Genomic DNA, 23,916 nt, shown 5'->3' on the forward strand with positions numbered 1-23,916 from the left:
GCCCTGTGGCTGTGCTCCGTGGGGGGGTGCGTGTCTGGGGGCTGCCCTGCTGCTGGGCTTTGGGGGGAGGGGGCATTGGAGTCTGGAGGCTGCCCCATGACTGGCCTCTGCAGGCGGGGGAGGGAGGGTGGCTGGGCTCTGGTTGCTGCCCCGCGGCTGGGCTCTGGAGGTGCAGGTGTTTGGGCCAGGGGCTGCCCCGCGGCTGGGCTCTGCGGGGAGGTGGGGCTGGAGTCAGGGGGCTGACCTGCTGCTGGTCTTTGGGGAAAGGGAGCTGGTGTCAGGGGGATGCCCCACAACTGGGCTCTGTGTGGAGTTGAGTGGGCTGGTGTCTGGGGGCTGCCCTGGGGCTGGGCTCTCAGGGCATGGGGTGTCTGGGGGCTGCCCCTTGGCTGGGGTCTTTGTGGAGGGTGGGCTGGTGTCAGTGGACTGCCTCATGGCTGGGCTCTGGGGGTTCCCCGTGGCTAGGCTCTGCAGGGATGCGGGGGCTGGTGTCAGAGAGCTGCCCAACGGCTGGGCTCTGTGGGGAGGCAGGGCACTGGGGGCTGCCCCACCGCAGGGGTCTGGTGGGGGCTGGTGTCTGTGGGGCTTCCCCGCCACTGGGCTCTGTAGGGAGTAGGGATTGGTGTCTGAGGGGCTGCCCTGCAGCTGGACTCTGTCGGGAGTGTTGGCTGGTGTCTGGGGGGTGCTACGCAGCTGGGCTCTGTGGCGAGGATGGGGGAGGGGCTTGTGTTTGAGGCTGGGGGTGTCCTATGGCTCTGCTCTTGGCGGGGGAAGGGGTTGTGGGTGTCAGGTCTGGGGGGACAAAAGGGTATCTGTCTGTGGAATGCAGGAGAAGGGAGAGCAAAGGGCTAAGAGCAGATGTGTGGCCAAACGAAGTTCTGTAAAGTCCATCTTTGTCTCCTCTGGCATTTGGAGAAGAGGCATTTATGTGAACAAAGGTTTCAGAGTAGCAGCCGTGTTAGTCTGTATTCGCAAAAAGAAAAGGAGGACTTGTGGCACCTTAGAGACTAACCAATTTATTTGAGCATAAGCTTTCGTGAGCTGCAGCTCATTTCATCGGATGCATACTGTGGAAAATACAGTGAGGAGATTTATATACACACAGAACATGAAAAAATGGGCGTTTATCATGCACACTGTAAGGAGAGTGATCACTTAAGATGAGCTATTACCAGCAGGAGAGTTGGGGGGGGAGAAAACCTTTTTGTAGTGATAATCAAGGTGGGCCATTTCCAGCAGTTAATAAGAACGTCTGAGGAACAATGGTGGGGGGGGGGGGAGAGGGAAGGGGAATAAAAAAGGGGAAATAGTTTTACTTTGTGTAATGACTCAACCACTCCCAGTCTCTATTCAAGCCTAAGTTAATTGTATCCAATTTGCAGATTAATTCCAATTCAGCAGTCTCTCGTTGGAGTCTGTTTTTGACGTTTTTTTTTGTTGAAGAATAGCCACTTTTAGGTCAGAAATCGAGTGACCAGAGAGATTGAAGTGTTCTCCGACTGGGTTATGAATGTTAAAATTCTTGACATCTGATTTGTGTCCATTTATTCTTTTACGTAGAGACTGTCCAGTTTGACCAATGGACATGGCAGAGGGGCATTGCTGGCACATGACGGCATATATCACATTGGTAGATGTGCAGGTGAATGAGCCTCTGATAGTGTGGCTGATGTGATTAGGCCCTATGATGGTGTCCCCTGAATAGATATGTGGACACAGTTGGCAACAGGCTTTATGCAAGGATAGGTTCCTGGGTTAGTGGTTCTGTTGTGTGGTGTGTGGTTGCTGGTGAGTATTTGCTTCAGGTTGGGGGGCTGTCTGTAGGCAAGGACTGGCCTGTCTCCCAAGATTTGTGAGAGCGATGGGTTGTCCTTCAGCATAGGTTGTATATCCTTGATGATGCGTTGGAGAGGTTTTAGTTGGGGGCTGAAGGTGACGGTTAGTGGCGTTCTGTTATTTTCTTTGTTGGGCCTGTCCTGTAGTAGGTGACTTCTGGGTACTCTTCTGGGTCTGTCAATCTGTTTCTTCACTTCAGCAGGTGGGTATTGTAGTTGTAAGAATGCTTGATAGAGATCTTGTAGGTGTTTGTCTCTGTCTGAGGGGTTGGAGCAAATGCGGTTGTATCATAGAGCTTGGCTGTAGACAATGGATCATGTGATGTGGTCTGGATGAAAGCTGGTGGCATGTAGGTGGGAATAGTGGTCAGTAGGTTTCTGGTATAGGGTGGTGTTTATGTGACCATCGCTTATTAGCACCATAGTGTCCAGGAAGTGGATCTCTTGTGTGGACTGGTCCAGGCTGAGGTTGATGGTGGGATGGAAATTGTTGAAATCATGGTGGAATTCCTCAAGGGCTTCTTTTCCATGGGTCCAGATGATGAAGATGTCATCAATATAGTGCAAGTAGAGTAGGGGCATTAGGGAACGAGAGCTGAGGAAGCGTTGTTCTAAGTCAGCCATAAAAATGTTGGCATACTGTGGGGCCATGCGCGTACCTATAGCAGTGCCGCTGACTTGAAGGTATACATTGTCCCCAAATGTGAAATAGTTATGGGTGAGGACAAAGTCACAAAGTTCAGCCACCAGGTTAGCCATGACATTATCGGGGATAGTGTTTCTGACGGCTCTCACAAATCTTGGGAGACAGGCCAGTCCTTGCCTACAGACAGCCCGCCAACCTGAAGCAAATACTCACCAGCAGCCACACACCACACAGCAGAACCACTAACCCAGGAACCTATCCTTGCAACAAAGCCCGTTGCCAACTGTGTCCACATATCTATTCAGGGGACACCATCATAGGGCCTAATCATGTCAGCCACACTATCAGAGGCTCGTTCACCTGCACATCTACCAATGTGATATATGCCGTCATGTGCCAGCAATGCCCCTCTGCCATGTCCATTGGTCAAACTGGACAGTCTCTACGTAAAAGAATAAATGGACACAAATCAGATGTCAAGAATTTTAACATTCATAACCCAGTCGGAGAACACTACAATCTCTCTGGTCACTCGATTTCTGACCTAAAAGTGGCTATTCTTCAACAAAAGAACGTCAAAAACAGACTCCAACGAGAGACTGCTGAATTGGAATTAATCTGCAAATTGGATACAATTAACTTAGGCTTGAATAGAGACTGGGAGTGGTTGAGTCATTACACAAAGTAAAACTATTTCCCCTTGTTTATCTCCTCCCCCCCACCCCCAACTGTTCGTCAGACGTTCTTGTTAACTGCTGGAAATGGCCCACCTTGATTATCACTACAAAAGGTTCCCCCCCCCCCCACGCCCTCCTGTTGGTAATAGCTCACCTTACCTGATCACTCTCCTTACAGTGTGTATGGTAACACCCATTGTTTCATGTTCTCTGTGTATATATATCTCCCCACTGTATTTTCCACTGAATGCATCTGATGAAGTGAGCTGTAGCTCACGAAAGCTTATGCTCAAATAAATTGGTTAGTCTCTAAGGTGCCACAAGTCCTCCTGTTCTTTATGTGAACAAAATGAGTTGTGGAAGGTGTTTATTATCTAAGGGGTTAATCTCTTGTTCATGCAGCAATTGAATGGGCTGAGTGTGGTGTAAGCTTTTAAAAATGGTTCTTGATGAAAAACTGTTTGTTTTATAAAGTAGCCAGATGGCACTTAAATAATTAAAATAAATAATAGAATTGAAGGACAAGGAAAAAGAAATGGGGAGAGTAGACTGAAGGACAAGGGGAAAGAGAGAGAGGAGAAATAGGTGTCTGTTATTCACTGTGAAAATCTGGTTACCATAGCTGCAAGACCTCACTAAACCTCTTGAATCCTTGTAGATGCCTTGCCATTATTTTATGCGTCAAGGTAACCTTTTTGATACTGATTACCGTAGCCAGGACAGTAAGTGAACTTGATGCACTCTCAATAAAAGAACCATATCCCTCTATTTCTGTTTGGTTAAAGTGGTACTAACCTGCTCTGGACTTTATATTCAGAAAAGTCTCCGGGTTACGTCTGAGACTGACAGCAGTAACAACTTTATGCTAACTATGGTTAGGCTTGCCAGAATTCAATTTTTACTTTTTTATAATTTCAATGGACAATAAATATGTTCATTTTTAAGCATTGTATTTTTATTTTTTATTTAAATTTTCAAAATTGTGGGAAATCATGGAGGGGGATCAGAGAATAATTTTTTAATAACAGTAGATGTTGAAATTCAAAAAGTTAAAGCTTTAAAACAATTAAAGCCTAATTTTTCAACATCACATGTCAAAATATATGAAGTAAATAGTCTTAAATTACTCTAATAAATTCTCAAGCAGTACTTTTCTTTCTTTGCCTATCTGTAAATTTCCATTATTATCAATGGAAATATATTTTTCATCAGTGTGTGTGTCTGGTGAAATCAACGTTTATTGACATTTGTTGAAAAAAATCTAACCCTTCCAAGCCTAACTATGATTAATACTTGAAAAGATCCCAACTGCCTGCCAGAAAGGCAGCTGGGCTAGCTGTGGAGAGAGGGATGGAGAAAAATAGGAGTTTTAAGTTTATTCTTCTTCCCCAGTGAACCCGGAAGCCCCTTTAGGCAGGGCTTAAAAAATTTCTCAGACAGCTGCTTGTCTGAGGGGAAGATACAAAAGATATGGGGATGGGGGCCTCAGTCTGTAAGGTCTGGGTGAGAAGCTTGGGTTTACCTGCCAATAGTGGCTGAGAAGGATGAGGGAGCTCAGGATTGTGTCAGGGTGCTGTCGCTAGACCTTTTTGCATTAGTCTGGTTCAATGGTGTCTAATAAATCTGCAGCTACTCCCCTTCCCCATGTGCTGGTAGGGAGGAATTTTCTGATTCTTCTCCATCCTAGAGTTTCCTGGCTGCAGGGGAGGCGGGGATTCCTGCTATATGCTTTTCCCAGTGTTGTGGATCCTGAATGGGGGAGAGAGATCCCTCTTGGGGGCCGGTAGGGGGTGGGTGTGTGTGTGAGAGAGAGAGAGAGAGAGATGGTCTTACCTTGTGAATAGCTTCAGGTCCTTTTTCCACTGCAGTTCATAGCCTTGCCAAGTAGAAGAGGCAATAAACTAACATGATACTTGGGTTTAAATCCTACTCACCGGCTCCTGAACAGCATCAATGAAACTGTTAAGAGTTATGTTAATTTTGTTCTGCTTTTTCAAACAGCCTCAGTGAGCCTCAGCAGGCATGTTGGAGCTCTCTGTCTGCAGACTCATGGAGACAAAACTTTTAGTTACTTGATGGACATAAAAAAAAAATTGTTTTTTTGCAGCCATAAGGGCAACAACTTAATTTTAAAGAAAAAAGTGGAATCTTATGTTCTGCAGAACATATTCGAGTAGCTCCGCCCCCATTTGTCAAGGCAAGCTTCCCAAATTGTGTTTAGAAGTTTGTGGTTCTGGGACCACTTACGCTCACCGTTTTTATTTCAAGTCCACACATGTAAATTAGGAGCTTTTTAAAATACCTGTTTGGTTTTTATCATAAAAAGTGAAATGAAAATGAGCATTACTGCTCATGGAGCATTGAGGGGTGGGGTGGGGTAAAGGCTCACCTAGTTCAGAGAGAGGAGAGTGAGTTTGTGTGTGTATGGGGTTGGGGGGTTGAGAAAACCTGTATTTGTGCTGGAAATGGCCCACCTTGATTTTCATGCACGTTGTAAGGAGAGTGGTCACTTTGGATAGGCTATTACCAGCAGGAGAGTGAATTTGTGTGTGTGGTTTTTGGAGGGGGGTGAGGGGGTGAGAGAACCTGGATTTCTGCAGGAAATGGCCCACCTTGATTATCATACACATTGTGAAGAGAGTGGTCACTTTGGATGGGCTATTACCAGCAAGAGAGTGAGTTTGTCTGTGGGGGGGGCGGAGGGTGAGAAAACCTGGATTTGTGCTGGAAATGGCCCAACTTGATGATCACTTTAGATAAGCTATTACCAGCAGGAGAGTGGGGTGGGAGGAGGTATTGTTTCATGGTGTCTGTGTATATAATGTCTTCTGCAATTTCCACAGTATGCATCCGATGAAGTGAGCTGTAGCTCACGAAAGCTCATGCTCAAATAAATTGGTTAGTCTCTAAGGTGCCACAAGTACTCCTTTTCTTTTTGCGAATACAGACTAACACGGCTGTTACTCTGAAACCTAGTTCAGAGGAACCTTCATTTAAAAAAAAGATTTTGGAACAGGTTACTGTGGCAGCCTGTTGTTGCTAAGACACAAATTGCAACAGATGCCTAAAACTGCTTGCACCATGATAATATCATGGCTGATTCTCAAGAGAAATAATATATCACTAAATTGGTCACAGATACAACATTTTATCTACAGTTGTGGCTTACTGCTGAGCATGGAAACAGATCTGGAGAAATGATGAAAGATCTATTTAGAGATAAATCTTCAAATATGCTGGATCCTGGCAGCCTTTAATAGTCAATATATGAAGTCAAGACATGCATTTGCAACATATTTATCACTTCATGTTGAAAATAAAATTGAGGGCAGCCTGAGGTAAATAAATACAGGTCGCTCTTAGTGACTGATGTGCTGTGGCTGTGTAAGCTGACCTGCTTGAGTGCTGAAGAGGCTTGAGTCTACCCAGTGTTCTGGAAGGTTACTTACCTATTGTGTTTTAACATGCACTGCAGTCTGTGTAGGTTAGCTACAAGAAAAGTTTAGCAGTGGCCTGTAGAGGGTGGTGATGTTTTTTTAAATGTACTTAAAGAGTATTTCAGAGTAACAGCCGTGTTAGTCTGTATTCGTAAAAAGAAAAAAGAAAAGGAGTACTTGTGGCACCTTAGAGACTAACCAGTTTATTTGAGCATGAGCTTTCGTGAGCTACAGCTCACTTCATCGGATGCATAAAGAGTATTGTAAACTTTATTTAGGATAGATTTTCCCTAAGAAGGTGCAGTTCTAGCAATTGTCATAATGTGATATATAAAAATACATGCAAACCACAGAGACATAGCTTGCTTGCATGCATAGATATGTGTATACCATACATGCATAATTTTGTTTCACAGGGCAGTGTTTAAGGACCCCATCATTGCATGTTGACTGAAAACAACAATTATACTCTGGACATCCGATTTATTCAGCACAGGTGTAACTAGATTGTGAATTTAGAAACTATGTTTTTTATCAAGGTGCAAATTCAGTTACCACCGAAACAGGAAATAATTAATCTTGCAGTCGTTTATGATGTTATGTTTCAGTGATCAAGTCTTCTATCAGGAAGCTAAAAATGAAAATGTTATAAAGGTAGATCATTTTATGTTTATGATCTAATTCTGTTCTCTCTAGATTGGTTTGAAGGGACACTTACATTTTGAGCCTAAAACTTCCCAAGGTTTTGGTTAAAGAAAAAATTATTTTACGTAACTTAAGATAAAAATAGAATTTTTGCTTTCACATGTTGTTTTTGAAATTCCAGTGAAAACAAGATTTTCTATTTAAAATTCTCCAGTGTTTGCAATCCAACTATTAGAGCACTGTATGAGTGGAAAAGAACTAAAAACAACAAAACTGACCAATGAACGTAACAGGAAAACTTATTGAGTGATCCATCCCCTGTCATCTTGTCCAGGCTTCTGGCAGCCAGAGGTTTAAGGCATCCCAGAGCATGGGGTTGCATCCTTGACCATCTTGGTTAATAATAACCATTGATGGACCTATCCTCCATGAACTTATCTAATTCCTTTTTGAACCCACTTATACTTTTGGCCTTTACAACATCCCCTGGCAATAAGTTCCACAGGTTGATGGTTGACTGTGCATTGTGTGAAGAAGTACTTCCTTTTGTTTGTTTTAAGCCTGCTGCCTATTAGTTTCATACGGTGACATGCTGGTTCTTGCATTATGTGAAGGCAAAAATAACACTTCCCCATTCTCTTTCTCCCTGCCATTCATGATTTTATAGGCGTCTATCGTATCCCTCCTTAGTTGTTTCTTTTCTGAGCTGAATAGTCCCAGTCTATTTTCTGTGGAAGCTATTCCATAACCATCATCATCATTTTTGTCTCTGTAACTTTTCCAGTTCTAATGTGTCTTTTCTGAGATGGAGTGATCAGAACTGCTCAGAATATTCAAGGTGTGGGTGTCCCATAGATTTATATTGTGGCGTTATGATATTTTCTGTTTTATCATCTATCCCTTTCCTAGTGGTTCCTAACATTGTTAGCTTTTTTGACTGCTGTTGCACATTGAGCAGATATTTTCAGAGCACTATCCACGATAACGTCATGATCTTTTTTGATTGATAACAACTAATTTAGAACCCATCATTTTGTATGAATAATTGGGATTATTTTTTACAGTGTACATTGCTTTGCACCTATCGACGTTTATATATAGTGTGCATGATAATGTTAATAATATGGGACTTTGCAAAGAAGCCTTCATAAATTTGTTGTGAGGCATTTTGAATGAGGAGGAGATTCAGTAATTGTTAGTGTTAGAATCCCAGTTGTTTTGAGATTCCTTGTTTTGAAGTTAAAACCTTGGGTTGCCTTTTCTTCTTACTCTAATTTTCTTCCTATTTTTAATTTCAAAGGCTAAAATATAAAAAAAACCCATTCATGTATCATTAAATATAACAATGATCAATAGAACTTTTTTCCGTCTATAATAAAGTACTACTTTAGGCCTCAATATCACTGCAAAGAGAGAAAATCCGACTTCTCCAAGAAAATATTTGTAATACTGGTTATATAATTTAAGTTAAATCTCTAGGGACAAAAGGCCAACATTCAGACAAAAATCATAGAAATGTATGTTTGGAAAGAACCTTGAGAGGTTAGCTGGTCCATTGCCTCCATGCTGAGGCAGGACCAAGTATACCTAGACCAACCCTCACAGATGTTTGTCTACCCTGTTCTGAAAAAGCCTCCAGTGATGGGGATTTCACCACCTCCTTTGGTAACCTGTTCCAGTCCTTTTATAGGTTTCAGAGTAGCAGCCGTGTTAGTCTGTATTCGCAAAAAGAAAAGGAGGACCTGTGGCACCTTAGAGAGTAACAAATTTATTTGAGCATAAGCTTTCGTGAGCTACAGCTCACTTCATCGGATGCATTCAGTGGAAAAACTGTTAGTCTCTAAGGTGCCACAAGTACTCCTTTTCTTTTTGTCCTTTTATAGTTAAAGTTTTTCTTAATATCTACCTAAATCTCTGTTGGTTCAGATTACTACTTGTCCTTCCTTCGGTGGACATGGAAAACAATTAAGCACCATCCTTTTTATAACAGCCATTAACATATTTGAAGACTGTTATCAGGTTCCCCCTCAGTCGTCTTTTCTCAAGACTGAACGTGCCCAGTTTTTTAACCTTTCCTCACAGGTGAAGTTTTCTAGACCTTTTATCATAATAGTGTGGTAATAATTCTAATGCTCTGAGGTGAATCACCTAACATAAAATTACTAATATATTTAATATATAATAATGTATTTTTCTTATGACATAACACTATTTAATAAGGGGGTGGGGAACCTAAAGTCACCCTGCCTACAAATTAGGTAACAAGGTATTGGAAAGTTCTAGCTCAGAGACAATTTCACCACTATCTGAAAACTTGCTCTTTAGATTTCTGGGAATCCAGGTGTACACCGGGCAGCACCATAGCCATCACATAAGTACATTTCCTTTTGCCTGATCAGAGTTTAACAGGAAACTGCTGATGAAAAGTCAGAGAGCAAAATTAATTCTTTCATTTGTGCATGGAACATTTTTTAAAATTCAAGCGCCGCTGTAGCTCACGAAAGCTTATGCTCAAATAAATTGGTTAGTCTCTAAGGTGCCACAAGTACTCCTTTTCTTTTTGCGAATATAGACTAACACGGCTGTTACTCTGAAACCCATCATTCCTGGAAGGTTTTACAATTTCCTTTCTAAAATTGGTCCAGGTAAAAATTGACTGGTCTGTCTATAGAATTGTTTTCCTCTTTGATTGCTTTTGTCCTTTTATTATAGTGGAGCTCTAAGTCTCAGAGACTTGGGTTTGGAATATTTTTCTGTTTGTTTTTCACATGCTTGACCTATGCAGAGGTGTCTGAAGTGTTTCTGTCCTGTTGGGTTTTGTTGGACACATACTGCATATCCTTCTCTGTGACTTGCAGGTTTACAGGCTGTTGAAAAGAAAAAAGTTATTGTGGGAAAGAAAGAAAAAAACTTATTTCTTTCACTTGTTTAGTGTTGATTTAGGTTCCTAATTACTGCTGGTAAATACTTTGAGAACAGAGTTTTATATCACAACTAAGGTGCAAGTGCCGAGGTCCTGTGAAGAGGAGGAAATGGAGGAGCTGAGGTAAAACTGATCTTGTGATTCAATTTAGCTTCACATCAACAGAGGGCTTCATTAGGAGGACATCAGGTAACATGTCCACATGTCAAATTGTTCTTCAGGGTTTCCAGCCAGCTAAAGTAAGAACATAAGAATGTTTTCCTGCTTTGAGCAGGGAGTTGGACTAGATGACCTCCCATAGAATTCTGTGATTCTATGAATGGCCCTACTGGGTCAGACCAAAGGTCCATCTAGCCCAGTATCCTGTCTTCTGACAGTGACCAGTGCCATGTGCCCCAGAGGGAATGAACAGAACAGGTAATCATCAAGTGATCAGTCCCCTGTCGCTCATTCCCAGCTTCTGGCAAACAGAGGCTAGGGACACCATTCCTGCCCATCCTGGCTAATAGCCATTGATGGACCTATCCTCTATGAATTTATCTAGTTCTTTTTTGAACCCTGTTATGGTCTTGGCCTTCACAACATCCTCTGGCAAGGAGTTTCACAGGTTGACTGTGCATTGTGTGAAGAAATACTTCCTTTTGTTTGTTTTAAATCTGCTGCCTATTAATTTCATTTGGTGACCCCTAGTTCTTGTGTTATGAGAAGTAGTAAACAACACTTCTTATCTACTTTCTCTACACCAGTCATGATTTTATAGACCTCAATCATATCTCCCCTTAGCCATCTCTTTTCCAAACTGAAGAGTCCCAGTCTTATTAATCTTTCCTCATATGGAAGCCGTTCCATACCCCTAATCATTTTTGTTGCCCTTTTCTAATTCCAATATATCTTATTTGAGATGGGGCGACCACATCTGCACACAGTATTCAAGATGTGATTGGTTTTTGCTTACATTTACATATCGTCCTTTGTTTAATATAAAGAGAAATAAAGATTATCTGCCAAAAATATCCAATATATATTCCATCTTTTGACAATTAGTGTAGGTAGCAGATCCTTTTTCAGTAGGCTTTAGTTTTTGGGGATGCTTTAATTCTTCCTCCCCTTGTGTATATACCCCACAGCAATCTCCAAGTACCAGGACTTTAGGATGTCTCATGCAAAATCACCTGGATTTAAATATTGCCCCTCATTCTCCTCTGAAGCACTTAGAGGAGAGGAAAGTGATCAGGAACAGTCAGCATTGATTCACCAAGGGCAAGTCATGCCTGACTAATCTAATTGTCTTCTATAACGAGATAACTGACTCTGTGGATGAGGGGAAAGTGGTGGACGTGTTGTTCCTTGACTTTAGCAAAGCTTTTGACACGGTCTCCCACAGTATTCTTGCCAGCAAGTTAAAGAAGTAGGGGCTGGATGAATGGACTATAAGGTGGATAGAAAGTTGGCTAGATTGTCGGGCTCAATGGGTAGTGATCAATGGCTCCATGTCTAGTTGGCAACCGGTATCAAGTGGAGTGCCCCAAGGGTCGGTCCTGGGGCCGGTTTTGTTCAATATCTTCATAAATGATCTGGAGGATGGTGTGGATTGCACCCTCAGCAAGTTTGCAGATGACACTAAACTGGGAGGAGAGGTAGATACGCTGGAGGGTAGAGATAGGATACAGAGGGCCCTAGACGAATTAGATTATTGGGCCAAAAGAAATCTGATGAGGTTCAACAAGGATAAGTGCAGAGTCCTGCACTTAGGACAGAAGAATCCCATGCACCGCTACAGACTAGGGACCGAATGGCTAGGCAGCAGTTCTGCAGAAAAGGACCTAGGGGTTACAGTGGACGAGAAGTACAGTCAACAATGTGCCCTTGTTGCCAAGAAGGCCAATGGCATTTTGGGCTGTATAAGTAGGGGCATAGCAAGCAGATCGAGGGACGTGATCGTTCCCCTCTATTCGACATTGGTGAGGCCTCATCTGGAGTACTGTGTCCAGTTTTGGGCCCCACACTACAAGAAGGATGTGGCAAAATTGGAAAGAGTCCAGCGAAGGGCAACAAAAATGATTAGACGTCTGGAACACATGACTTATGAGGAGAGGCTGAATGAACTGGGATTGTTTAGTCTGCAGAAGAGAAGAATGAGGGGGGATTTGATAGCTGCTTTCAACTACCTGAAAGGGGGTTCCAAAGAGGATGGATCTAGACTGTTCTCAGAGGTAGCTGATGACAGAACAAGGAGTAATGGTCTCAAGTTGCAGTGGGGGAGGTTTAGGTTGGATATTAGGAAAAACTTTTTCACTAGGATGGTGGTGAAGCACTGGAATGCGTTACCTAGGGAGGTGGTGGAATCTCCTTCCTTAGATATTTTTGTCAAGCCTGACAAAGCCCTGGCTGGGATGATTTAGTTGGGGATTGATCCTGCTTTGAGCAGGGGGTTGGACTAGATGACCTCCTGAGGTCCCTTCCAACCCTGATATTCTATGATTCTATGATTCTAAGATCTCTATCAAGCATTCTTACAACTACAATACCCACCTGCTGAAGTGAAGAAACCGATTGACAGAGCCAGAAGAGTACCCAGAAGTCACCTACTACAGGACAGGCCCAACAAGGAAAATAACAGAACGCCACTAGCCATCACCTTCAGCCCACAACTAAAACCTCTCCAACGCATCATCAAGGATATACAACCTATCCTGAAGGATGACCCATCACTCTCACAGATCTTGGGAGACAGGCCAGTCCTTGCTTACAGACAGCCCCCCAACCTGAAGCAAATACTCACCAGCAACCACACACCACACAACAGAACCACTAACCCAGGAACCTATCCTTGCAACAAAGCCCGTTGACAGCTGTGTCCACATATCTATTCAAGGGACACAATCATAGGGCCTAATCATGTCAGCCACCCTATCAGAGGCTCGTTTACCTGCACACCTACCAATGTGATATATGCCGTCATGTGCCATCAATGCCCCTCTGCCATGTACGTTGGTCAAACTGGACAGTCTCTACGTAAAAGAATAAATGGACACAAATCAGACGTCAAGAATTATAACATTCAAAAACCAGTCAGAGAACGCTTCAATCTCTTTGGTCACTCAAGTACAGACCTAAAAGTTGCAATTCTTCAACAAAAAAAACGTCAAATACAGACTCCAACGAGAGACTGCTGAATTGGAATTAATTTGCAAACTGGACACCATTAACTTAGGCTTGAATAAAGACTGGGAGTGGATTGGTCATTATACAAAGTAAAACTATTTCCCCATGTTTATTCTTCCTACCCCCCCACTGTTCCTCAGACGTTCTTGTCAACTGCTGGAAATGGCCCACCTTGATTATCACTACAAAAGGGTCCCTCCTCCCCTCCGCCCCCCACCTCCCCTGCTCTCCTACTGGTAAGAGCTCACCTTAAGTGATCACTCTTGTTACAGTGTGTATGGTAACACCCATTGTTTCATGTTCTCTATGTATATAAATCTCCCCACTGTATTTTCCACTGAATGCATCCAATGAAGTGAGCTGTAGCTCACAAAAGCTTATGCTCAAATAAATTGGTTAGTCTCTAAGGTGCCACAAGTACTCCTTTTCTTTTTGCGAATACAGACTAACACGGCTGCTACTCTGAAACCTGTAGATTATGGAGGAATCTGAATCTCCTTTGCTATTGGTAGAGCTCCACATTCCACCAGCATGCAGGCCCACTGCCTTAGTGGTACCAACCTCCTGTCTCCCCTTTGTTTTGGAGTCCTGTTGGATTGGATTCTGCGGGGAAGGGTTATGAACGAGAAACTAAGCAGTGGTTGGTCATGCAGCACCCTTTGTGCTCTTGGTATGAGATCATACAGTCCCAGTGGACACTGCTGGCCAAAATATTCTGATCTCGAGTGCAAGGGGTGCATGCATGCCAAGAGTTGTATGACATTTTTTTTTTCCATACAATTTTTATGGAAAACACATCTCAAAGAACTCCAGTTACTGTAAAGGTAGGTAACTTTTCTATTGTCCTCACTGAGCATGCTCAAGTCAAGCCTCACTCTGCATCTAGTGCTGATCAGACTCTGCATGCGCTATCCCTGCAGAGACTGAGCATGTTCCCTCTAGCCCCAGGCTACAAGGGTGAAGCTGGATTGTGCAGGTAATGGCTGATAGGGGTTGAGGTGGGGTTGGGCACTGGAACTGAGAGCAGGGAGCCTGGCTCTCTTGTGCTCTCAGTGATGCCCCTGCTTCCACCCAGGCTGTGTATAGGAGGAAGGAAGAAGCTGTCTGATTTAAATGCAGAGAGGACAAGAGCTGGACCTAGAGCATTCCTGGGGAGGATCAGGGGGGTAGATTGGGATGGAAAGCCTGGGGGGTGGAGACTGGCACTGGCTGGGCAAGGAGGCGATGTCTGGGAGCCAGGAAGGGGCACAGGGAACCAGTGGGTGGGGGAGGAACTGAGATTGAATGAGGAGCCAAGAGGGATACTGGAACTAGGAACCAGTGTGGGTGGGGGGAGACAGAACTGACAGGAAGGCAGGGTGTGGAGGAAGAACTGGCACTGGCTGCACAGAGACAAGGAGCCAGGTAAGGAGAGGGCACTGAGATTGGATGAGGAGATGGGGGTGGGGAAACAGATCAGGGAAGGGAAGTGCAAGGAGGCTGGGGAGTTTGAAGGAGGGACTGGGAAGGGTTGGGCAGGAGGACTGGGATGGGGAGACTAGAGGGTTGAGAGGAAGGCTTCTGCAGAAGGCAGACTGGGGTCAGAAGCCTGAGGAGTGGAGACTGGGATGAGGAACTAGTGGTGGGGAAGAAAGGGGACAGGTTGCAGGGAATGGGGCGAGGTCAAGCTTGGGAGAAATGGGCAGAAGGGTCTGTGCCCACTAAACACAGTCCCCTCCAAAGCCTGGGATGGAACCCAAGATCCCTGAGTCTTACTATTCCTCTGCTGTCAGCAAATATCTGTGAAACCCATTGGCAAAGTGTCCCAGGCCTTACTAGTGCTGGTGTACACAGAGGGTAGCAACTTACTCTTGCTATCATTTACTTCGTTAGCTCAAGTGACAGAGGTCTGTGTGGTGGATCTAAGGGTTCCAACCCTTTTGATGAATCATGTGGGGGTCAGTATGATGCTGCGTGATGGAATTTCAATTTTTTTTTTCAGTTTGCTTTTTTAAAAACCTAGAAGATCTCCCACACACAATTACATTAAAAGAACACTGTTAAGATTGCAAAGTCAAGCATTCCAAAGTTAGGAATTGCTAGAATTAAAGTTACTTGTGCGACCTTAATTCAGCTCGTTTGTGCATATGCATATGGTACAGTCTTCAATTACACAGTCACATACCATTTTTCCCTCAGGATCCCTGCTTCTTTCAGAGCACAGGATGGACAGGGTTCACTGAATGAGCAGCTATTCAAAATTTTGTTTTCTCCTTATTGTTTAATGTGCGGCCCCAGGCATTATTTACTCCACACTATTCAAACCCTGCTCTGAAGGCAGAATTATTAATTTCCTCACAGGGTTTTCACTGGTGCTCATCACTACAATATCTGAGTGCTTCACAAATATTAATGAATTTATTTTCAGAATGCCTCTGAGGTAAATGGGTGTGTGATGGGCTGTTCTGGGCTCTTTGAGGCCCCCTGATCCTACCACACCCCGACCCAACCCAGAAAGGAGCAGTGAAGGTGGGTTCCTCCAGGCCTACCTAGAAAGGTTACGGGAAGCAGCCAATCAGATCCCAGCCGGCTCAGTTAAAAGGAGCTGCAGGGCCTGAGCAGGGTCAGTTGCTAGCTGGGACCGGAAGGGTGAGGAAGGAGTGGAAGGCTGTGAGACTCCACAGATAAAGAGACTGGGGATAAACCCTGCTCAAGTTGGGATAGGACTGTGAAGCTCTCCAGGCGCAGAGGCCTGGGAGAGAGAATCCTAACTAAAAGGTGGCAGAGACAGTTACAAGCTCTCCAGGCAAAGAGGTATGAGAGAAGAGTCTGAGAAATCAGACAGAGATTGAGAAACAATCTGGAGGCCTGGGAGAGACCCCACTTAAACAGGGAACAGATGGAGAGCCCAAGAAAGTGATGGGACAGAGTGGGAAGCAGCTGAGGGAATGCAGCAATAGCAACTAGTAAAGAAAGCAGCATGTTGGGTGTCCCTGGGTTGGGACATAGAGTAGTGGGCAGGCCTGGGTCCCCCCACTAGCAGAGTGGCCAAAGCCTCGAGAAGGGGATACGTTTCATTTTGGAGCCTGAGAATGGGGCTAGAATTTAAACAGGCCCAGAGATGGGGCTGAAGACCCTGGAGAGGACCAGCCATTTGTTGGACTTTGTTACCCTGGAAGGGGATTGTTCATTCATGAATATTAACTGTGTGACTTAGTCGGAGGGCTGAGCCAGTGAAGACCTGCCTGATGAGGCAATGGCCAACAGGGGGTACTGCGAAAAGAGAGAGTGAGTGCAGGTTCACACCTGGCCAACAGGAGGTGCCCAGGAGAGTTGAGTGGCCGCCATTCCCGGGTGCTATAATTCCTATTTTATAGATGGGCACCTGAGGTTATGGTTGAAAGTATCCAATAATATTTGGAACACAATTTGAGAAACCTAGGGCCTGATTTTTCAGAATATTTAACATGTTATCTAAGGCTATAAGAAAGTTGTGATTTGTTTGTTTCAAAAGTTGTGGCCGTAGTTAGTTAAAGTTGTGGTTTTGGTGTGAGGACAAATTTGAGGGCACCAGGTCACAATACCAGTCACTGAAATGTGGCCTGGCTGCCCTTCTATCATGGTGGAAGGGGAAGCTGGTTCAAATTTGAGTGAACGGTGTTGTGACATTGTGAGGGAGTGGTGTGGCAAACTGGCACATAGGGTCACAATGCCATTCAAATTTGCAGTAGTTGTTGTGGTATGTGTTAGAAGTGTGGTTTCTGCAATAAAATTGGAGCGCATGGTTTTCTTGTAACCTTGATTATATAGCACTCTGATCACAGCTCCTGCTGAATTCAGTTGCAGCTGTGAGTGTTCAGCATGTCTGCAAAGCAGACCAACTATCTCAAGTCAGGCAACGAGAAAATGAGGAACGTAAAATTAATGGCCATCTGTGAAAAGTTTGGTTTAAACGGCTTGCCCAGCATCATACGGGAACGATGGGGCAGAGACAGTGTACAGAATCCAATTCTCTAGGACAGCTTTCAAGTGCCTTAATTATTAGACCTCGCAGTGGTGAAAGTAAGCCGGTACACAGCCAACCATACCAGCAGGGGGCAGCTTCCCCAGGCCAGCAATTTAAAAGGGCTGGGGTTTTGGCTGCTTGCCGGGAGCCCTGGGCCCTTTAAATCCCCACCAGAGCCCCACTGCTGGAGCCCTGGGGGTAGTGGTGCCAGCCAGGAGCCCTGGGACTCTGGTGGCGATTTAAAGGGCCCAGGGCTCCCAGCCGCTGCTGCTGGAGCCCTGGGCCCTTTAAATCGCTATTTAAAGGGCCTTGGGGATTTAAAGGCCCCGCCTCTTACGGTTGAGGACCCGCCCCCTTCTGGTTGGGGCCCCATCCCCCTGCTCAGGACCCTGGCCCTGTGTACCAGTAAGTCCTTTAAGTTACTTTCACCCCGCCTCCTCGTTCACTACACTCTGATATTACCCTGAGTGCTGGGCAGAGACGGGCTCCATCTTACGAAGAGAGGGAAGAGCATCTTTGCGAGCAGGCTGGCTAACCTAGTGAGGAGGACTTTAAACTAGGTTCACCGGGGGAAGGAGACCAAAGCCCTGAGGTAAGTGGGAAAACGGGATACCGGGAGGAAGCACAGGCAGGAATGTCTGTGAGGGGAGGGCTCCTGCCTCATACTGAGAATGAGGGGCGATCAGCAGGTTATCTCAAGTGCTTATATACAAATGCACAAAGCCTTAGAAACAAGCAGGGAGAACTGGAGGTCCTGGTGATGTCAAGGAATTATGACGTGATTGGAATAACAGAGACTTGGTAGTATAACTCACATGACTGGAGTACTGTCATGGATGGTTATAAACTGTCAGGAAGGACAGGCAGGGCAGAAAAGGTGGGGGAGTAGCACTGTATGTAAAGGAGCAGTATGACTGCTCAGAGCTCTGGTACGAAACTGCAGAAAAACCTGAGTGTCTCTGGATTAAGTTTAGAAGAGTGAGCAACAAGAGTGATGTAGTGGTGGGAGTCTGCTATAGACCACCGGACCAGGGGGATGAGGTGGATGAGGCTTTCTTCCGGCAACTCGCAGAAGCTACTAGATCGTACGCCCTGGTTCTCATGGGTGACTTTAATTTTCCTGATATTTGCTGGGAGAGCAATACAGCGGTGCATAGACAATCCAGGAAGTTTTTGGAAAGCGTAGGGGACAATTTCCTGGTGCAAGTGCTAGACGAGCCAACTGGGGGGGAGCTTTTCTTGACCTGCTGCTCACAAACAGGGAAGAATTAGTGGGGGAAGCAAAAGTGGACGGAAATCTGGGCGGCAGTGACCATCAGATGGTCGAGTTCAGGATCCTGACACAGGGAAGAAAGGTAAGCAGCAGGATACGGACCCTGGACTTCAGGAAAGCAGACTTCGACTCCCTCAGGGAGCGGATGGGTAGGATCCCCTGGGGGACTAACATGAAGGGGAAAGGAGTCCAGGAGAGCTGGCTGTATTTCAAGGAATCCCTGTTGAGGTTACAGGGACAAACCATCCCGATGAGTCGAAAGAATAGTAAATATGGCAGGCGACCAGCTTGGCTTAACGGTGAAATCCTAGCGGATCTTAAACATAAAAAAGAAGCTTACAAGAAGTGGAAGGTTGGACATATGACCAGGGAAGAGTATAAAACTATTGCTCGGGCATGTAGGAATGAAATCAGGAGGGCCAAATCGCACCTGGAGCTGCAGCTAGCAAGAGATGTCAAGAGTAACAAGAAGGGTTTCTTCAGGTATGTTGGCAACAAGAAGAAAGCCAAGGAAAGTGTGGGCCCTTACTGAATGAGGGAGGCAACCTAGTGACAGAGGATGTGGAAAAAGCTAATGTACTCAATGCTTTTTTTGCCTCTGTCTTCACGAACAAGGACAGCTCCCAGTCTGCTGCGCTGGGCATCACAACATGGGGAGTAGATGGCCAGCCCTCTGTGGAGAAAGAGGTGGGTAGGGACTATTTAGAAAAGCTGGACGTGCACAAGTCCATGGGGCCGAACGAGTTGCATCCGAGAGTGCTAAAGGAATTGGCGGATGTGATTGCAGAGCCATTGGCCATTATCTTTGAAAACTCGTGGCGAACGGGGGAAGTCCCAGATGACTGGAAAAAGGCTAATGTAGTGCCCATCTTTAAAAAAGGGAAGGAGGAGGATCCTGGGAACTACAGGCCAGTCAGCCTCATCTCAGTCCCTGGAAAAATCATGGAGCAGGTCCTCAAGGAATCAATCCTGAAGCACTTACACGAGAGGAAAGTGATCATGAACAGTCAGCATGGATTCACCAAGGGTAGGTCATGCCTGACTAATCTAATCGCCTTCTATGATGAGATTACTGATTCTGTGGATGAAGGGAAAGCAGTGGATGTATTGTTTCTTGACTTTAGCAAAGCTTTTGACACGGTCTCCCACAGTATTCTTGTCAGCAAGTTAAAGAAGTATGGGCTGAATGAATGCACTATAAGGTGGGTAGAAAGTTGGCTAGATTGTCGGGCTCAACGGGTAGTGATCAATGGCTCCATGTCTAGTTGGCTCCGGTGTCAAGTGGAGTGCCCCAGGGGTCGGTCCTGGGGCCGGTTTTGTTCAATATCTTCATAAATGATCTGGAGGATGGTGTGGATTGTACTCTCAGCAAATTTGCGGATGATACTAAACTGGGAGGAGTGGTAGATACGCTGGAGGGCAGGGATAGGATACAGAGGGACCTAGACATGTTTCCTGTTGGTAACAAATGAATTTACACCTGCACCCCAGCTGTGGGTAATCCTCAAAGAGGGGAGAGTGGTATAAGAATGAGAGACTGTGGCCTCCAATTTACCTCTCTCCTCCTTTATCTCTGCTCATGACATCGACTCCCAAAAAACTGAACCCAGACATACACAGACAAGGTGGGCCACCTTGATGATCACTTTAGATAAGCTATTACCAGCAGGAGAGTGGGGTGGGAGGAGGTATTGTTTCATGGTGTCTGTGTATATAATAATGTCTTCTGCAATTTCCACAGTATGCATCCGATGAAGTGAGCTGTAGCTCACGAAAGCTCATGCTCAAATAAATTGGTTAGTCTCTAAGCTGCCACAAGTACTCCTTTTCTTTTTGCGAATACAGACTAACACGGCTGTTACTCTGAATGTTGTAAGAGTAGATCATTTTATGTTTGTGATCTACTTCTTTTCTCTCTAGATTAGTTTAAAGGGACATTTGGGATGTGTTAGGCTCAAAATGTAATGTTTTGTTTAAAGAAAAAATATTTTACATAACTTAAGATGAAAATTGATTTGCTTTCACTTATTATGTTTTTGAAATTCCAGTGAAAACAAGATTTTCTATTTAAAATTCCCCAGCTGTGTTTGCAATCCAACCATTAGAACACTGTATGAGTGAAAGAGAACTAAAAACAACAAAACTGACCAACATATTCTTTGTTTCAGCTAAGTGTACACTGGAAAGTATTTGTTGTGATAAGTTAATTGAAATTTTAAAATGATCACTTTAAAATACTGATCTTGTGATTCAATTTGTCCATCTAATGAAACCATTTGTTGATGTGATGCTATCCGGTAATGTGTCCACATGTCAAACTGCTCTTTAAGGTTTCCAAATAAAGTGATTGATTTTTGCTTACATTTACATATCTTCCATAATCTTCATTTCTCTTTGCACTAAACTATCTGCCAAAAATATCCAGCCTATGTTCCATCTTTTAACAATGTGACTAGTTTATTATAGGTATAATGAACTTCATCTTCAAATTACTTTGCTTTTCACAACATCCTTGTGAGGTAGCTATCTATTGTACCTGTGTAACAGACTGAGTTGAGTTAGAGAGGTTAAATGACTTGCTAACAGAGGTTGGTAGTGTCAGACAGGGTTAATAATCAGGAATTCTTGACCTGCAGTCAGACCTCTGCTACAGTATATTTCATCTGAAGTTAATTCTTGGGACATGATGGATATGTTAACTAGCAATAAAGTTTTGAACCCTGACTTTTGTGCAGGGGACTGGACTAGATGACGTCTCGAGGTCCCTTCCAGTTCTATGATTCTATTATTTAAATAGCTTTCTTCTAGTAAAAAATTCTACAAAGGATTTCATTCTTTCTTTACATTTTTACACAAGTGTGCGAACTAAATGGTTTAATATTTGTAATCCATAATTCCATTATAGCCCTGTAGGGTTTTCAGCCTGGGTAATTTTCCTTTCCGAAATAAAATAGATGGTGCATATAACACGACTGCTATTTTAAGGAGCAATTAAGGAGATCAGCGTTTGCGTCTCAAACTTGGTTCTTTATTCCCTGTCTGGGAATGCTATCAGGCAAGTCAATGTAGCCCTTAGCTTCATTAGCTCTATGTTTTATTCAAACAACCTTTGTGCAACCTAGGAGGGGTATTTAACTGGCTGTGGAGAGCTAGCTCTCCTCAGCTGGAGGTGTGCAGCCTTTCAAAGAAGAAGAGCCATTTTTTTGTTTTTTATCTTTGACCAAAATATTTTGGGAGCAAAGCTACATGCAAAGCTACTTGTTGAATTAGAATTTATCAACTAATAATAATTGAACATATTAAAGTTATTACTACTCATCAATACTTTTAATGTGACTTCCGCCATTTGATTTTGAATATAAACAGGAGGGGGCAGGGGATTGGGGTGCAGGAGGGGGTGTGGGTGCAGGACGGGTTCTGACCTGGGGCAGGGGGTTGGGGTGCAGGAGGGGATGCGAAGTGCAGTCTCTGGCCGGGAGGCGCTTATCACAGGCGGCTCCCAGCCAGCAGGGCTCAGGCGAGCTGCATCATGTGGCCCCATGCTGCTCCCAGAAGTGGCTGCCTACTGGCAAGTCTTTGAACGCCCCTTGCGGGGAGGGAGGAACAGCGGGTCTCTGTGCGCTGCCCGCCCCCGCAGGCACCGCCACTGCAGCTCCCATTGGCCGGTTACCAGCCAATGGGAGCTGTGAGGACGGGGGCAGTGCGCGGAGATGTGCCAGCAGCCACCGCTTCTGGGAGTGATGTGGGGCCAGAGCCCTGCTGCACTGACGGCTGGGAGCTGCCTGTGGTAATCGCCTCCTGGCCAAAGCCTGCACTTCATACCCCCTCAAAAAACGGCTGCCCGCAAGTGGCTCTGGAGCCACAGGTTGCCGACCCCAGTCCTAAGTGCTTAGGGAATTAAGGGTGGGTGGAGGGACTCTGTGTGTGGAAATTTTTAAATTACATTTTTAATAAAGCAAATTGAGTGGATTTATTCATGAATGGGGCTCAGGAACATTGTTACAGAGCACTTCTGTGCATGAAGAAGTGAAAGATTAGTGTGTGTTTTCCCCTGAGCTGACTTAGTCAATTGTACTACTTTAAAAAAAAAAAAAAGATCTTGGCATACGCAGCTTTTTGGTTTGTTTGTAGCTTGGTTTATTTCCTGCCTGGTGTCTGTTCTGTATAGATTAGTATACCGTGCTCATCACCACAGTATCTGAGTGCCTTCCACTCGTGCTAGGTGTTATGGTAATACACATTCTAAATAGTCACATTGCTTAGTTGTATTAACATGTGTCACATTTGTTCTTGGAGTGGAAGGTGATAAGATTTATGATGGTCCTTAGTTCCTCAGAGAATTCATTCCACAGTCTTGAAACAGCCCTCAAGAAAGCTCTGCTGTTGCCCTGGTGTCTTTGTTCTTTTTTGTCTTTTAAAAATATGTATTAATTTGACTAATGTTAACGTGTTGTAGTTCTCCAGTTTGTACTAAATCATAAACAAGAGTTAAATTTACCTCCCAGCTGGGCGTCCAACGTTTTTTTTTTCTCATCAGAGACATTCTTCCCGGACACATCTTTTTAAGTGTAGGAAGGCACATTAAATAACATGTAATTTAATGCCCTCAAATTTTGTTAGCCCATTGAGCTGCTTTATGGTCTGGTGGTTTCATGTCCTTCATAATTGTCTGGGGCTGCCAAATAGCACTTTTCATGATCTTTGACTCAATCTGCATTGCTGGGCTACATGTTTATGGAATTTCTCATGTACTTAAATTTAAGACACGAGTTGGAGTAAGAATCATAGAATATCAGGGTTGGAAGGGACCTCAGGAGGTCATCTAGTCCAACCCCCTGCTCAAAGCAGGACCAATCCCCAATTAAATCATCCCAGCCAGGGCTTTGTCAAGCCTGACCTTAAAAACTTCTAATGAAGGAGTTCTACCACCTCCCTAGGTAACACATTCCAGTGTTTCACCACCCTCCTAGTGAAAAAGTTTTTCCTAATATCCAACCTAAACCTCCCCCACAGCAACTTGAGACCATTACTCCTTGTCCTGTCATCTTCTACCACTGAGAATAGTCTAGAACCATCCTCTTTGGAACCACCTCTCAGGTAGTTGAAAGCAGCTATCAAATCCCCCCTCATTCTTCTCTTCTGCAGACTAAACAATCCCAGTTCCCTCAGCCTCTCTTCATAAGTCATGTGTTCCAGACCCCTAATCATTTTTGTTGCCCTTCGCTGGACTCTCTCCAATTTTTCCACATCCTTCTTGTAGTGTGGGGCCCAAAACTGGACACGGTACTCCAGATGAGGCCTCACCAATGTCGAATAGAGGGGAACGATCA

General features: G+C 44.5%; 1 protein-coding gene across 7 annotated transcripts in view; it reads left to right on the top strand.

Annotated features, from left to right (window-relative positions):
- Nucleotides 1-23,916, top strand: part of EYA3 (EYA transcriptional coactivator and phosphatase 3) — a 143,863-nt gene that overhangs the window by 17,302 nt on the left and 102,645 nt on the right. Inside the window, exon 1 of one of the 7 annotated variants that reach the window (XM_074934585.1) lies at nucleotides 19,471-19,613. The exons of the other annotated variants lie outside the window; for them this stretch is intronic. The gene's annotated coding sequence lies outside the window, so the exon portion shown is untranslated. Of the gene's footprint in view, nucleotides 1-19,470; nucleotides 19,614-23,916 lie in introns of those variants that run through there. 7 annotated transcript variants of the gene reach the window in all.

The sequence above is a fragment of the Natator depressus genome, chromosome 19, assembly GCF_965152275.1.
Source record: "Natator depressus isolate rNatDep1 chromosome 19, rNatDep2.hap1, whole genome shotgun sequence".
NCBI lineage: Eukaryota > Metazoa > Chordata > Testudines > Cheloniidae > Natator > Natator depressus.